Genomic DNA, 15,014 nt, shown 5'->3' with positions numbered 1-15,014 from the left:
TTTTGGGCAATACAATCAGATTATGACGTCATAATGACATCATATTACATTATAATGATACCAAAATGAAGCTAATGATTACGTTTCATGTGTAGATCATCTCCTGCAAGTTTGGTGGTCATACGCTATACTGTTCCGCGGTCCCAGGAATCCCAAAAAAGCCAGGTCTAAATAGGGTTAATGCATAAAGTGTTTGCGGTGTGTAGTTGAGAGTTACATGGCACCACCTAACACTGGCTAGGCTTAACTTCCAGTCCCCTATAGTGTGCTTCTCCAGCCACAGCCAGTCGATGCAGACATCTCAGATGAACCCTGTATGTCCCGCATTGAATTTTGTTCCCCGCACAGGCCTCACACTCTCTCACCGTCCTTTTCTTCTGGGACTGTTAACTACTGTTAGCTACGTGATTGTGCCATTTTATGTTTTTGCCCCATTCACACATTTTCTCCATTTAGTACTGAACTATAGAGCCAGACATATTGACAGAAAAATTCTTTTCATTCCCAGCCACCGTGAGTGAATGCTTTGAAAAGACAACACAAGATCTTGCTGTCGCAGAGTGCAGCTGTGACGCAAAAGAATAAATGCAGAAATCACACAAAAGGGCCAACTTGTGAAAAGACCTGAAGCTAAATTAAAATTTGTTGCTCGGCACCATTTATATAAATAAATAGAAACTGCTCCACCATAGGAACACAAGAGAAACGCCTTTATTGATTAGTCTTATCAAATCTAAATCGATGGGGGAAAAAGCGATAAGAAGAAGGAAACGAGCTACAGGCGACTTTAATAAGAGGACGCAGCTGCTCAAAATAGAAATATTTGTGATAGACCATTTTATTTCTCCCAAAACAGAATAAATTGTATACAATCCTGATTCAAAACTCACTGACTGAATTTCTTTTTTGACCAAAAAATATCTTTTTGCACAAAAGCAGTTCTGCCAAGGTTGGTCCAAATCCGATTGAAAGTTGATTTTTGCTGAATTGAGCCCTTGAGGTCTGAGGTCACCCTCCACCTACAGACTAAGTTTGGCAGAATTTAGCCAAATGACCTGGGAGGAAAACGTCAAACAAACAGATAGACATGATTGGAACCATGAAGGCAAGAATTAACATCACTGGGACAGTTTCAGAAACCACTTACCAATGTGTGCCAAGTTTGGTGCAAATCAAAATGGAGATAATAAATAAATTTTAAAAACTGACCTTTGATCCAGTGAGCCTGACCTTGACCCAAAGTCCAACTTAGCCTTGACAATTTTGCAACCCATCTACATGTATGTGCCAAGTTTGTTTTTTTACATCCACTACACTACAAACCCCCCTTGGATCCTGGATGGTAGCCATCACAACCAGGTGAACAACCCCTTGGTCTTTACCAGTTGCTGGGGTCCTCAACACTGAGTCAACTGCTTGGAGAACCATGCTACATGGCCAAAACGTTGTTCCCTCACAGTGCAAATGGGACCTGACCTAGGTCTCTCTAAAGTAGCCATTCATTTGATACAAAGCCATTCCAACGGTATCCAGCAATGCCTAAATTTCACAACCACATAGTTAGCCAGCAAATACCACAATGCTCTTCTTATGCATTGTCATATCTCAGAGACATGAATGTCATTACCAAGATAAGTCAAAGCCTCTAAAATTTCAAACTTTTGTCACATGCAAGTATTCAGGTATCTTAGGTCTTATGTTGGACATGTTTTTCAGGGTTTTATAGTCCAGTTGCTTATGTCACTGTCCAACTACTTTTGGACTGGACTGTATGAAATGTGTGGATACAGTATATATCATCTAGTAAATGCCATGCTACTGTAAACAGTATTGCATAAGGACATTTGCTGAGTGTGGACGGCACTGTGGAACTGGCCCCTGCTCTCCTAATTTGCATGAGGTAGCTTGGAGCAATTCCTAGGAAAACATTTTAGCAGCCAAGAGGGAGGAGACGAGTGTTCTGCACAGTTACTGAAAGGCCATCTGTTGGTATTAGCATAGTGATAAACACGGGGTCTGTTTGAATCTATGCAGACTGCAGCATTTTTTTCCTTTCGGTATTCTGACATCAACTTCCAGTTTGCATTTAGTGTGTGTACAAGGACCTTGTTGTTTGTGATCAATGCATGACAAGCAAACCAACTAAATGTGCAAAACAATTACGACCCCAAGTTTCATTTTGTACTAATTTTTCCTCAAAATAACTAGAATGTGCTTGTTTTGACATTGTACCCCAAAGAAATTAAATTAAATTACGCAGGGACGACAAGTTTTTGTTTGCACCAGTTGTACATTTTTCCTGAAGATAACCAGAAATGCCCATGTTGACCTACGTATGACCCCAGAGAAATCATCCCTTTGTGTATGATCAGTCGTGACTGAATCGCAAAAGCAGATCTCAATCTTAAATTAGTCAGAGACAAATTACTCTGGTTGGATTCAAGGGTTTTTTTTTTAAATCCTTGGCAACAGTGACATCACTCATTTGTCCATTCCAGTAGTGAATGAAGTTAGAAAGCAAACTTCAACCTTAAATTAGTCTGGGACCCCAGGTTTCTATTTGCACCAACTGAAGATGTTTTCCCATGAGAAGACCATAAATGCCCTGTTTGGCTTTAGACCCAAATCAAATCAACCTTTCCTGTACATTTGTATCCACCAACATCAGAAAGCAGAATTTGACCTTGAATTACTCAAGGACCCCAAGTTTCTGTTTGTACAAACTGAAGATTTCTTCCCACGAGAAGACCAGAAATGCCCCTTTTGGCTTTGGACCCCAATCAAATCAACCTTTCCTGTACATCTGTATCCACTAACATTAGAAAGCAGAATTTGACCTTGAATTACTCAAGGACCCCAAATTTCTGTTTGTACCAACTGAAGACTTCTTCCCATGAGAAGAAAAGAAATGGCTTTGGACCACAATCAAATCAACCTTCCCTGGCTTGTATCACTGTAACCATTAACATTACATAGATTTTGATCTTAAATTTCTCAAGGACCCCAAGTTTCTGTTTGAACTAATGGAAGACTCCTTCCCACGAGAAGACCAGAAATGTCAATTATGGCTTTGGATCACAATCAAATAAATCTTCCCTGTATCACTGTAACCACAAACAAGGTTAATAAATAATAAATAAACTACTCAAGGACTCCATGTTTCTATTTGTTCCAACTCTCCACTTTTCCTGAACATAAGTAGGAATGCCTACACTAGCCTGTAGCCCAAGGGAAATTATCCCAAGTTTCAATTTGCGTGCATTAGCTGTTTGTTTGTCAAACTACCCAAAACAATTGCTTTGGCCTTTTGCCTCAAATCAAATCACACTTCACCATATATTAGTAATGTTGATGCTGAGGAGCAGATTTTGTTTACTCAGGGACCCCAAGTTTCTATTTGCTCAAAATGAAGATTATTCCCAAACATTACTGTAAATTCCCATTTTGTCCTGATCCCTCTCCATATTACAGTAACAGATCCGCAAAATTGTTCCTTTAACTTAACAGAATGATAGTTACACTCAACAAAAATATAAACGCAACACTTTTGGTTTTGCTCCCATTTTGTATGAGATGAACTCAAAGATCTAAAACTTTTTCCACATACACAATATCACCATTTCCCTCAAATATTGTTCACAAACCAGTCTAAATCTGTGATAGTGAGCACTTCTCCTTTGCTGAGATAATCCATCCCACCTCACAGGTGTGCCATATCAAGATGCTGATTAGACACCATGATTAGTGCACAGGTGTGCCTTAGACTGTCCACAATAAAAGGCCACTCTGAAAGGTGCAGTTTTGTTTTACTGGGGGGGATACCAGTCAGTATCTGGTGTGACCACCATTTGCCTCATGCAGTGCAACACATCTCCTTCGCATAGAGTTGATCAGGTTGTCAATTGTGGCCTGTGGAATGTTGGTCCACTCCTCTTCAATGGCTGTGCGAAGTTGCTGGATATTGGAAGGAACTGGTACACGCTGTCGTATACGCCGGTCCAGAGCATCCCAAACATGCTCAATGGGTGACATGTCCGGTGAGCATGCCGGCCATGCAAGAACTGGGACATTTTCAGCTTCCAAGAATTGTGTACAGATCCTTGCAACATGGGGCCGTGCATTATCCTGCTGCAACATGAGGTGATGTTCTTGGATGTATGGCACAACAATGGGCCTCAGGATCTCGTCACGGTATCTCTGTGCATTCAAAATGCCATCAATAAAATGCACCTGTGTTCTTCGTCCATAACAGACGCCTGCCCATACCATAACCCCACCGCCAACATGGGCTACTTGATCCACAACATTGACATCAGAAAACCGCTCACCAACACGACGCCACACACGCTGTCTGCCATCTGTCCTGAACAGTGTGAACCGGGATTCATCCGTGAAGAGAACACCTCTCCAATGTGCCAAACGCCAGCGAATGTGAGCATTTGCCCACTCAAGTCGGTTACGATGACGAACTGGAGTCAGGTCAAGACCCCGATGAGGACGACGACCATGCAGATGAGTTTCCCTGAGACAGTTTCTGACAGATTGTGCAGAAATTATCATCTCATACAAAATGGGAGCAAAACCAAAAGTGTTGCGTTTATATTTTTGTTGAGTGTAAATACCTGACTTTCAGCTTATGGTGATTCAATACATAAGAGGAGCAATCAAAATCTTATGATTTATAAATTATATATTTTATGTAAAAATTGTGTTGTTTTTTTTACCCCGCAGCATTAGCACAAACTGTTCACACTAATTCCCCACAGACTGATTAATTGGTGCTTTTAGTGTATATAAATTTGACAGTACAACAGGGTCTGAGAAGATGTACAATAAAATAAATATCCAACACAATTATTAGTGAGAAAGATTGACTTTTTTAACAATACTCATTTGACAAACTACTACCACAATAAGTATCACAGCACAGGTGTCGGAGGTACTCATCTAAAATAATTGCAGCCCATTGGGGGACCAACAACAGTTTAATCAAATCTGTTGACTGATGGGGGGGTGAACGTCGCAGCATGTGATATGAGTTTCCATGTATGTTTGAGCTTTGAGTCATCTATGAACAGTTATGTACAATGTCAGCCTGATCTGGATCCAACTTTAATTAAAGTTCCAACGTCATCCTTGGAAACCATCATTTAAACAAAAAAACAACAACAACAACAAAAAAATCACTGTACAGGTCGGGTTCAAAGACAAATATAAAGAGAAAACATTGAAAAACAACATCCCAGAAGCAGGTCTTTCACGTATACTCTCCGTTTTCTTGTGAATTTGTTAAACTTACACATAAAATTGCTGGCATTCGCCTTTGGTCACAGCAAGATAAAAGTTGAATGTATTTGTATCGTGCTTTTCCATTTGAGATATTCGGAATGCTTAAAAACGATGGTGCACTCAGCTGCATACAGAGAGCAACTGATTAAAAGCAATGCCTAAGGGCAACTTAGTGATGACGCAAATGCTGTTCTTTCAGTTTTTCCACCCCATGTTTTTCTGTCTGGACCAAAGATCGAACAAATGACCCCCTGGTCACAAGCTTTCAGACACCACTACCCTGTTCGCAAATGTTCAATTGAAACAACTCTGTTGATATTTTTTTTTTTACTTGACTCCTAAGTTCTTCTGAGGCAAACTCATTTTTTACAAAAACTGCTCAACTACACCAAATAGAAACTTGTTTTCTTTTTCTTTTTTTTTCCAGAAAAAAAAAACGTTTTAGCTGAACAAAACAGAAGCTTGGGGTCTCAGTAGTTGAAGCCCAGGATGTGCTTTCTACCCTCAATGGTTACTGAAATGCTGTGAGGGGTGATGGTAATAGAGATGAATCCCACAATAGGTGATGTTTCAGAGGAAAAAAAATATAAACTGGACCAAATAGAAACTTGGGGTCTCTGAGTAGTTTCAGCACAAGATGTGCTATCTGCTTTCAGTGACTACTGAGATACTATAGTGATGTGTAATTTAATTGGGATTGAAGTCCAAACACGTTTGTCATTTTCAGAAAACAAATGGTCAGTCAGACCAAACACAAACTTGGGGTCGCTTGAGTAGCTTAAGCCAAAGATGTGCTTTCTCCCCTCAGTGGTTACTGAGATGATGTGAGGAGTGACAGTAATGAGGATGAAGCCCAAAATAGGTGTTTCATCATTTTTCAGGGGGAAAAAAAATTCACCTGGGCCAAATAGAAACTTGGGGTCTCTGAGTTGTTTCTGGCCAAGATGTGCTGTCTGCTTTCAGTGATTACTGTGATATTATAGTGATGTGTAGTTTTATTGGGCCTGGAATCCAATAAACGTTTCAGAAAACAAATGGTCAGTTAGACTAAACACAAACTTGGGGTCTCCTGAGTAGCTTAACTCCAAGATGTGCTCTCTGCCCTCAGTGTATTCTGGGATAACTGTGTGACGGGTGATTTCATGAGGGTCAAAGCCCAAAAGAGATGTTTGTAGTCATTTAAAAAAAAATGTTCAGTTGGACTAAATTCAAACTTGGGGTCTCTGTATAGTTTAAGCTTAAAATGTGCTCTGTACAGTCACTGGTTACTGAGACACGGTGGGGGCAGTATTATTGTGGTTACATTCCAAAAGTGATGTTTTTTAGTCATTTTTAGAAGAAAAGAAAATGTCCAGTTGGATCAAACAGAAACTTGGGGTATCTAAGCAGACCCCAAGTGTGCATCTACCTATAGTGGAAAAAGCCACAAACCAGACAATGTCAAGGGGAGGCAGTATTATTGGGTTACATTCCAAAAGTGATGTTTTTTGGTCATTTTTAGAAGAAAAGAATATGTCCAGTTGGATCAAACAGAAACATGGGGTCTCTAAGCAGACCCCAAGTGTGCATCTACCTATAGTGGAAAAAGCCACAAACCGGACAACATTGTCACGGGGAGGCAGTATTATTGGGGTTACATTCCAAAAGTGATGTTTTTTAGTCATTTTTAGAAGAAAAGAAAATGTCCAGTTGGATCAAACAGAAGCTTGGGGTCTCTAAGCAGACCCCAAGTGTGCATCTACCTATAGTGGAAAAAGCCACAAACTGGACAACATTGTCACGGGGAGGCAGTATTATTGTGGTTACATTCCAAAAGTGATGTTTTTTAGTCATTTTTAGAAGAAAAGAAAATGTCCAGTTGGATCAAACAGAAACTTGGGGTCTCTAAGCAGACCCCAAGTGTGCATCTACCTATAGTAGAAAAAGCCACAAACCGGACAACGTCACGGGGAGGCAGTATTATTGGGGTTACATTCCAAAAGTGATGGTTTTTAGTCATTTTTAGAAGAAAAGAAAATGTCCAGTTGGATCAAACAGAAACTTGGGGTCTCTAAGCAGACCCCAAGTGTGCATCTACCTATAGTGGAAAAAGCCACAAACCAGACAACGTCACGGGGAGGCAGTATTATTGGGGTTACATTCCAAAAGTGATGGTTTTTAGTCATTTTTAGAAGAAAAGAAAATGTCCAGTTGGATCAAACAGAAACTTGGGGTGTCTAAGCAGACCCCAAGTGTGCATCTACCTATAGTGGAAAAAGCCACAAACTGGACAACATTGTCACAGGGAGGCAGTATTATTGTGGTTACATTCCAAAAGTGATGTTTTTTAGTCATTTTTAGAAGAAAAAAAAATGTCCAGTTGGATCAAACAGAAACTTGGGGTCTTTAAGCAGACCCCAAGTATGCATCTACCTATAGTGGAAAAAGCCACAAACCGGACAATGTCACATGGAGGCAGTATTATTGGGGTTACATTCCAAAAGTGATGGTTTTTTTAGTCATTTTTAGAAGAAAACAAAATGTCCAGTTGGATCAAACAGAAACTTGGGGTCTCTAAGCAGACCCCAAGTGTGCATCTACCTATAGTGGAAAAAGCCACAAACCGGACAACGTCACGGGGAGGCAGTATTATTGGGGTTACATTCCAAAAGTGATGGTTTTTAGTCATTTTTAGAAGAAAAGAAAATGTCCAGTTGGATCAAACAGAAACTTGGGGTCTCTAAGCAGACCCCAAGTGTGCATCTACCTATAGTGGAAAAAGCCACAAACTGGACAACATTGTCACGGGGAGGCAGTATTATTGTGGTTACATTCCAAAAGTGATGTTTTTAGTCATTTTTAGAAGAAAAGAAAATGTCCAGTTGGATCAAACAGAAACTTGGGGTCTCTAAGCAGACCCCAAGTGTGCATCTACCTATAGTGGAAAAAGCCACAAACCGGACAACGTCACAGGGAGGCAGTATTATTGGGGTTACATTCCAAAAGTGATGGTTTTTAGTCATTTTTAGAAGAAAAGAAAATGACCAGTTGGATCAAACAGAAACTTGGGGTCTCTAAGCAGACCCCAAGTGTGCATCTACCTATAGTGGAAAAAGCCACAAACCAGACAACGTCACGGGGAGGCAGTATTATTGTGGTTACATTCCAAAAGTGATGTTTTTTAGTCATTTTTAGAAGAAAAGAAAATGTCCAGTTGGATCAAACAGAAACTTGGGGTCTCTAAGCAGACCCCAAGTGTGCATCTACCTATAGTGGAAAAAGCCACAAACCAGACAACGTCACGGGGAGGCAGTATTATTGGGGTTACATCTCAAAAGTGATGGTTTTTAGTCATTTTTAGAAGAAAAGAAAATGTCCAGTTGGATCAAACAGAAACTTGGGGTGTCTAAGCAGACCCCAAGTGTGCATCTACCTATAGTGGAAAAAGCCACAAACCGGACAATGTCACATGGAGGCAGTATTATTGTGGTTACATTCCAAAAGTGATGTTTTTTAGTCATTCTTAGAAGAAAAGAAAATGTCCAGTTGGATCAAACAGAAACTTGGGGTCTCTAAGCAGACCCCAAGTGTGCATCTACCTATAGTGGAAAAAGCCACAAACCAGACAACGTCACGGGGAGGCAGTATTATTGGGTTACATTCCAAAAGTGATGGTTTTTAGTCATTTTTAGAAGAAAAGAAAATGTCCAGTTGGATCAAACAGAAACTTGGGGTGTCTAAGCAGACCCCAAGTGTGCATCTACCTATAGTGGAAAAAGCCACAAACTGGACAACATTGTCACGGGGAGGCAGTATTATTGTGGTTACATTCCAAAAGTGATGTTTTTTAGTCATTTTTAGAAGAAAAGAAAATGTCCAGTTGGATCAAACAGAAACTTGGGGTCTCTAAGCAGACCCCAAGTGTGCATCTACCTATAGTGGAAAAAGCCACAAACCAGACAACGTCACGGGGAGGCAGTATTATTGGGGTTACATCTCAAAAGTGATGGTTTTTAGTCATTTTTAGAAGAAAAGAAAATGTCCAGTTGGATCAAACAGAAACTTGGGGTGTCTAAGCAGACCCCAAGTGTGCATCTACCTATAGTGGAAAAAGCCACAAACCGGACAATGTCACATGGAGGCAGTATTATTGTGGTTACATTCCAAAAGTGATGTTTTTTAGTCATTCTTAGAAGAAAAGAAAATGTCCAGTTGGATCAAACAGAAACTTGGGGTGTCTAAGCAGACCCCAAGTGTGCATCTACCTATAGTGGAAAAAGCCACAAACCAGACAACGTCACGGGGAGACAGTATTATTGGGTTACATTCCAAAAGTGATGTTTTTTGGTCATTTTTAAAAGAAAAAAATATGTCCAGTTGGATCAAACAGAAACATGGGGTCTCTAAGCAGACCCCAAGTGTGCATCTACCTATAGTGGAAAAAGCCACAAACCGGACAACATTGTCACGGGGAGGCAGTATTATTGGGGTTACATTCCAAAAGTGATGTTTTCTAGTCATTTTTAGAAGAAAAGAAAATGTCCAGTTGGATCAAACAGAAACTTGGGGTCTCTAAGCAGACCCCAAGTGTGCATCTACCTATAGTGGAAAAAGCCACAAACTGGACAACGTCACGGGGAGGCAGTATTATTGGGGTTACATTCCAAAAGTGATGGTTTTTAGTCATTTTTAGAAGAAAAGAAAATGTCCAGTTGGATCAAACAGAAACTTGGGGTCTCTAAGCAGACCCCAAGTGTGCATCTACCTATAGTGGAAAAAGCCACAAACCGGACAACGTCACGGGGAGGCAGTATTATTGGGGTTACATTCCAAAAGTGATGGTTTTTAGTCATTTTTAGAAGAAAAGAAAATGTCCAGTTGGATCAAACAGAAACTTGGGGTCTCTAAGCAGACCCCAAGTGTGCATCTACCTATAGTGGAAAAAGCCACAAACCAGACAACGTCACGGGGAGGCAGTATTATTGGGGTTACATTCCAAAAGTGATGGTTTTTAGTCATTTTTAGAAGAAAAGAAAATGTCCAGTTGGATCAAACAGAAACTTGGGGTCTCTAAGCAGACCCCAAATGTGCATCTACCTATAGGGGAAAAGCCACAAACCGGACAACATCATCGTAAAAGCCACAAACCGATGGTAGATGAAGCCACAAACTGCAAATGGCACAAAAATCCTGCCCATTTTAGACGAAGCCAGAAACTGATGGTAGGTTCTGCAACAATTATTCAATTTTAAATTACTGTTTGTCAAAATATGCACAGATAGCAAAGAGCTTCACTCATTAATGTCAGTGACATCAAACATATAATGTGTGAAATACCAAGTGTTCCAGTACTTTTGGAGAGCGCTGTATCCTAACCTTATGATGAGTACAAAATTACTGCGGTATTATTACTGTTTTGTTTAAGAATGTGCACTTTGTGTGAAATCATAGACATATCATATATCATATTGATATGACACTACTGAGATATGATAATTTGGCCATATTGTACAGCGCTATATGTCAACTAGTGGAATTTTTAATTTAATTTACATTTACATCTTTTAATTTAATTTACATCTACATGAAAAAAATGCTTAAAGTGACAGGGGGTTAAGAAGGCTGTAATTAGGGGGGTCTGGGGGGGTGGAGCCCCCACCACCACAGTTAGCTGAAAGGCAAAAAAAATACAAATGCTCACCCCCCCACCCCCAAAGCTCAAAATATATATATTTAAAAGGCTGAAAGGTTTTAGCTATGCACGCTCCACTGAAGTCTGAAGAACAGTTTCACACTGAAATTGAGACTGTGTGACCACCAGTTGACCAGTTGCTGAGATACGGCACAGGATGAATATAATGTGCTGGACTTCTCTCCCTCTGGAGTCACTTGGTTGGGTCAGTGAATTGCTTATGTCAGTATGTGAGTCATGCAATGAATCATGTCAATCTTAAACTGCTAATGGAGCCAGGAACACCTCGACAGCAACGCTTTCTTTGTTCACCCTCTATTATTTCAAAGTGCCGTGTATTTTTCCTGCCTTCTCCCTCCATTGTGCCGCCGCCGATGCGTACATGATGGGCTCGGGTACCACACAGACAGCAAGAAGGATCATCCATCTAGAGCAGACGCCCTGAAAAATGTTACATGGGGGAGTCGAAGAGAAAAGAGGCTGCCGGAGAGGCTGTGGATTCTGAGAGTAAAGCATGTCATACCTGCACTGTGTACATTAGAAAAGGAGCTGGAAGCTCCTTGAATTCTGTGGGAGATCGTTAAAGATGGGACGCAGAAGAGAGACGGTTGTCAGTCCTGTGTTTGAGCAATCGAGGACACCAAGCACAATAGAATTCTGCATTGCACATAGCAGCACTGCCTTTGTTGACTAAATTAATATTTCATATAGTTCTTCCTTAAATGTTCCCCTGTTCCATTTAGCATAAATGGAACACATCCTGAGCTGTCTCACTAGTGCGCCTGTAGCCTCAAACACAAGGCGGTTGGCCAAAGTTTGCAAATGAGCAAAATACTGTAAGTAAAAGTTTTCTGCACATTTATTGCTTTTTTTTTTCTTGCTCAAATATGGACACATCCTTAATGAAGTGGTGCATACTGCTCACACACATTTAAAGGTTGCCTCTTTTGGTGCATGTATTTCCTGCATCCTTCAAAAGTGATTTATTTGTGTAATTTGCAGAGAGGTTTTATCGGGGTTGTTAATGCATTAGAGATGTAATATTTCAAAGTCGGCCGTGATGTTATCAATGCTGCAACGGTGAGTCAGAGTGCTGAGCATAGTCTACTACTGCACAGAACTCTGGTAAATTTACATAGACAAAAGATGCACAAGCATTACAGGTGTTAGTGCATGAACCCAAAGCCCATTCTCAGCAAAATGGTACCACTTAAAGGAGACTGAAGAGCTTTTACGATCCAGCCTCATTATTCCATGAGCTATACAAAAACGGATCATAGGCAACCCAGGGGTCAAAATTTAAAAAATATCCAATCATATTGAAAAGTATAACTCGTTATTTCTCTGATCATAGAGATTCAAAAAAGGTATAGTTTGGACTATCTGAGCTATAGGGTAAAAACAGCAACATTAGTGACAAAGGTCAGTTTCAGTTTGTACAGACATCAAAAATTAAAAATGCTCCAACTTTGGCAAAATATGATGTAAACTTCCAATTCCACAAGTATTTACCTTGGAAAAAAAATTCAAGGTCAAAGTCCTGTTAGAAGTGGCTTTTCATAACCTGAATAGACAATCAAATATGACGTCTGTTGGTAATTGGACCAACAACAAAAAAAATCTGATCAAACATGGAAATAGATGATAAAATATATGACATAGACACTAATATTGATGAAAGTATATTTGACTTAAAAACGATTGGTTGTGAGTATTATACGGTAGAACAGCTAAATAGTGAAAAAATTGCAGAAGATACCCTGTCACTCTTACATATAAACAGTCGAAGCTTGTATTGTAAAATGTCGCAAATAAAAGATTATTTAAATCAGTTTAAAAATAGATTTAGTATTGTTGCAATCACTGAATCTTGGCTTAATGATGATCTCATGGCTGATGTTCAAATAGAGGGATATGAGCTGTATTTTGTGAACAGAAGAGATAAAAGGGGTGGTGGTGTTGCTCTGTACATAAAGGCAGATCTGATATGTACAATTGTAGAAGAAATGACAACTGTGGATGACATCATAGAAATTGTAACAGTGGAACTTGTACATGAAACATCTAAAAATATTTTAATCAGTTGTGTATACAGAGCACCAGACACTTGTGTTGTGAAATTTACAGATAGAATAATAGAGTTATTCCATCAAATTAAAAACAAAATGCTTTTTATATGTGGAGACTTTAACATTAACATAGAGAGCTCCAGTTGCCAAAGAATAAGTGATTTTGTGAATTCAATGTATAGTTTGGGGTTATTCCACTTGATAACAAAACCAACCAGAATCACATCGCAAAGTGCAACGGTAATCGACAATATATTTACAAATAGAACAGATGAAATTATCAGGAATGGGATCTTGATGACAGATGTTAGTGATCATTTACCAGTCTTTTCAATATTTAAATATAAAAATAGGTACAAGAAAAAAACTGTTATAAACTTTGAAAGAGACAAGTCAGTAAAAGCCTTAGAGGCATTAAAATATGATCTTAAAAATCAAAATTGGGAAGAAGTTTATGTCAGTGATGTTAATGTAGCATATAACTCATTCATGAAAATATTAATGAAATCATATAATAAAAACTGTAAATTAATAGAAATTAGTAAGAAAAGAGTAAATAAACCATGGCTGACAAAGGGAATAAAAAATGCTTGTGCAAAGAAAAACTATTTATACAGGTGCTTTTTAAAAATGCAAACAAAGGAAACAGAACACAGATACAAAAAATATAAAAATAAACTATTGACAATAATTAGGAAACAAAAAAAAGATTATTATAGTGAACAATTAAATAAGAGTAAAGATAATATGAGGGCAACATGGGGAATTATAAAAAGTGTGATTGAAAGTGATGGAATGAAAGCAACTTTTCCAAATTACTTTGTCAAAGAAAATAAAGAGATATATGACATAAAAGAAGTGGCAAATGGGTTTAATGATTATTTTTCAAATGTAGGATCAAGTCTGGTGGGAAATAAATCAATAGTAGAAGATACATTACATACACTTGTAAATACGGTCAATAGTATTTTCCTGGACAATGTGGAAAAAGATGAAATAAGAAATATTGTAAAAAACTGTGTAAGCAAAAGATCAACTGACCATGAAGATTTAGACATGATGACTGTAAAAAGTATAATAGAAACTGTTATTGAACCATTTACTTATATTTGCAATCTGTCTCTGTCAACAGGGATTTTTCCAGATGAAATGAAAATTGCCAAGGTAGTCCCATTATATAAAAATGGAGACAAACATAAATTCTCTAATTACAGGCCAGTATCATTGCTTCCACAGTTTTCTAAAATTATGGAAAAAAATTTTGTGACAAGGTTGGATAAATTCACTGAGAAACATCATATTTTAAATAATGCTCAGTATGGATTCAGAACAAAACATTCGACAGCTATGGCAATTATGGAATTAATAGAGAAAATATCAACAACAATAGAAAATAAGGATTATTTTGTAAGTATTTTTATTGACTTGAAAAAAAGCTTTTGATGTTATTGACCACTCAAGATTGCTTCACAAGTTACAACAATATGGAATAAGAGGTATTGCACATCAGTGGGTAAAAAGCTACTTAGAAAACAGAAAACAGTTTGTTCAGATAAATAATATCAAATCAGAATTGTGTAATATTGCTTATGGAGTACCACAAGGATCAGTACTTGGACCCAAGCTGTTTATTTTATATATCAATGATTTTGTGAATGTATCTAATGTGCTTGGTAGCATTTTATTTGCTGATGATACAACGCTGTTTTACTCTGGATCAGATATACAGGAAGTAGCACAAGTGATAAAAAACAGAATTGGAAAAAGTTAAGCATTGGTTTGATATAAACAGACTGTCACTAAATATTAATAAGACAAATTTCATATTGTTTAATGACAGAGCAAAAAAAAAAAATAACGTGTCATTACAAATAGATGGAATGGATATACAAAGGGTAAAAGAAATGAAATTTTTAGGAGTCATAATTGATGAAGATCTTACATGGAAGTCACACATAAATTACATAAAAGGAAAAATAGCAAAA

Source organism: Thalassophryne amazonica, chromosome 21 (assembly GCF_902500255.1).
Source record: "Thalassophryne amazonica chromosome 21, fThaAma1.1, whole genome shotgun sequence".
Classification (NCBI taxonomy): Eukaryota; Metazoa; Chordata; class Actinopteri; order Batrachoidiformes; family Batrachoididae; genus Thalassophryne; species Thalassophryne amazonica.
Note: the sequence above shows the minus strand (reverse complement) of the source record.